Source organism: Oncorhynchus gorbuscha, linkage group LG26, assembly GCF_021184085.1.
Source record: "Oncorhynchus gorbuscha isolate QuinsamMale2020 ecotype Even-year linkage group LG26, OgorEven_v1.0, whole genome shotgun sequence".
Lineage (NCBI taxonomy): Eukaryota > Metazoa > Chordata > Actinopteri > Salmoniformes > Salmonidae > Oncorhynchus > Oncorhynchus gorbuscha.
In genome coordinates, this window is record NC_060198.1 from 41,822,761 (window position 1) to 41,826,130 (window position 3,370).

The following is a 3,370-nucleotide window of genomic DNA, read 5'->3' on the forward strand; positions in this document are numbered from 1 at the left end:
CAACCCCAAGAGAATAACGTCCTCATCTATGTTCTGCATATTACGTATGATAATGCTAAAGAGGTACAGTACAGGGGCATATGGACACAAATTGAATGGGAAATAGCATAGGCGCTATAGTAAATGGGGAAAAATTGTGAATGCAAAAACCCAAGTGCAGTGAACATCTAGAGCCCTGAAATTCAACTTGAAGCCTTGAAGACAGTTCCATTCCATTTTTTTCATTGTTCCCCTCTAATAAGGAACGGATTTAGACCTGGGACACCAGGTGAGTGCAATTAATGATCAGGTAGAACAGAAAACCATCAGGCTCCAGACCTCATAGGGTCAGAGTTGAGTACCCCTGCTCTAAAGTCAACACATGGGTGTGGTCCACTGCTTATCTAATAACCCCTCTGTCATGAGCATGGATGGACACCCTGTCATATTTCTAATGTCCAATTCATGCTTTTCACAGATTGATTCAGCATGAATTGACTACTGGCAAGAATGGTGGTGGTGCATCAAGAACATTTGCGTTTAAAGTAACAACATTTGTTGAGTGGTAACAGGGGATGTTATATTTCCTCAAAGTTACCTCGCAAAAAAAAAGAAAAATCCAACAAGCATTGAGCCAGTTAATAAAAATGTATTTCATACCAGGCTATACGCTTTTTCAATTACAAGGGCCATTTACAGTAGTATAAAATGTTTGTTATTTCCCTTACAGGAGGTGCACAAAATAGAGAAAGTTCCTCACACAAAGCTGGAGAGATCGTTCATCCAGGTATTCTGATACAAATACAGATACAGTATGTTGCGTGTTTTGTGGAATCAGAGCAAATGGAAATATAGTTAAATATTTCAATCTCTGTTCATCTCATTAAAAGCCAGGATGGATGTCCCTCTCCTGTCTCATAGAGGTACGGTACAGGTCACCCACAGACCCCCACCATCAGGCACTCTCTATATTTGGATACACAAGATATATTTACTTGTTTCATCGTATGTTGCTGTCATCAGTTTCTAGTGTTTGAGAACCAAGACCCAATCAAGGCCCTAAATGGATCAAGGTCGATCTGATGGTGTGAACGTTAAGCCACGGGGTGATGGGGGAGTTACAGTAGGTCATACAGTATGACATGTGTCAGTGGGGGCCTGGTAACACTTTATTTGGATAGTCCATTTGTAGATGCTATACGGACTATCTACAGACTATCAGTAACATTTCAACTATCTACCTACTAACCCTAGCTCCAACCCTAACCTTAACCGTTTATCCTAAACCTAAACTTAACTCTAACCCTAACCTTACTCTGACCCTTATTCTTAACCTAACCCTAACAGATTGTTGATAGTATGACCATCTGTAGACCATCTACTGATGGAAAATCCGGACTATCCAAATAAAGTGTGACCGAGGCCGGCTTTTAAGTTTGGCAGCTCTTAATGGAAAAATGTAATAATAATTTAATAATAAAACCCACTCTAGGTCATCATGAGGGGGAATCCCTCCCTTCATAGAAGGGAATCCCTAGTACTTTAACAAGATGACGTCAGAAGTCAAGATGCTCACGTTCTGATAGAGTGCCCCCCTTCCATACCCCCTTTCTCCTCCATGCAGGGTGAAGCTGGTCCTGTTGGTCCATACAGGTTTGGTCTCTCTGGCACCCTGTGTCCTGACTTGGCAGCATTCCAAACAGAGAGGGCGGAGGGGAGAGAGGAGGGTTGGGATATCCCTGGCCCAAGGTGGGCCACATCGATAGGGCTGTTTGTCTGTCACACAGGCCTTATCTCTCTATCCCCTTTGGTGCTGAACGTAGTACAGTGTTTCTTGCCCCAGCGTACTTTCAAATGGGTGTTCCCTCCATTTTCTCTCTTTCTCTCTCTGTGCCTCTCCATCCGCCCCAGATCACTCTACCATTGGGTACGTTTACGTTAGCATCGTGGCGATCAACCTATTTCTACTGCCACAGTCTAGGCTGGATCACCTTGGTGCAGGTAAGGGTGTGGCCTCCCAGGCCGGGGGTCCTTTACTGGGGTCTGTCATTGAGGGGGCTTGGGGGTCAGTGGTATTGAGTGGAGTACAGGTGAGAAAAGGTGAGGATTTGAATGAAACATGCGACAGACAACTTTATCTAACTTTCCATGTATCTGAGGTTTATACTAAAATTGTATCAAATATGCCTATCAGTGAGAATACATTTTTGGAATGACATAGCTGCAAGTTGGAGTTTGTCTTTCTACAACCCAAGTCTCTCGATTAGTCTGTTGCTAACTAACCGTACAATGATCCAGGTGCTTTATTTCTTGTTTGAAATTAGTACAAAAATGACTGTGAAATCTAACCAGCATTATGTGGGAGTTGTATAGTACAATTTAAGGTCTGCAGTGTTTGGTTGTGGCCCGGGATGTTTCAAATAACAGCTAACATCACACATCTCTTCATCAGTTTAATTAGTGATGGTATATGTGAAGAAAGTTGACTTTTTAAAGTTTTTCCGCTCACCTTAATTTAGTGGTCGACGGAGGTTTAAAAAGTCCAGGGTCACAAGGTTTGAGAGTCGATGGCGGTAGTGAACAGTGTCTTCTTATCTGTCCATCTCTGTTGTTGTTTCAATGTTAAACACATTTGCATAGTATTTCTAATCAGCATTGTTTTATGTGTATTTGGAGCACTACATATTCATTGTGTAACCAGATAAATGAAGACACCATTTTAAGTTAATACACATTAAAATATTCTACTTCTCACTGTACAATACAATTTGTATTGCCTGTCATTGTACCACGTGTAACCACCAGCTTTAAAAAAAAATATTTACTGTTTTTGGAGTCGAGTACGGTAGATCTGCTAAATTACAAGTTACTGTACAAAATACTTGTTACAGTATGAGTTGTAATATTGTAAGTTACTGTAATGGATGACTAGAGCACTAGGGTGTCTGTCTGGCCTGGGGAAGGCGTAACCCAGAGATAAGACTCTGTGAGTCTCCTACTCAAACCACTGCAAGGGCCACACTGTCTCAACGGCTGACTCATGTTTAGGAGCACAGCTCATAGGGGCTGTGACATGCGCTGGTGGGGCTGTGACAGGGGCTGTGACATGCACTGGTGGTATCTTGATTAGATGGGCCTCAACATGTGTCATAAGTGTGTTTATAAGGCTTACTTGTGTAGAGGGTCATATGCCCTGTTGGTTGGGCTAGTATGGCAGCTGGGGTGAAAGAGGAGCGATTACGATAGAGGAAACCAAGTCTAGATTTAACTTTAGCCTGCAGCTTTGATATGTGCTGAAAGAAGGACAGTGTACTGTCTAGCCATACTCCCAAGTACACGTATGAGGTGACTACCTCAAGATCTAAACCCTCAGAGGTAGTAATCACACCCT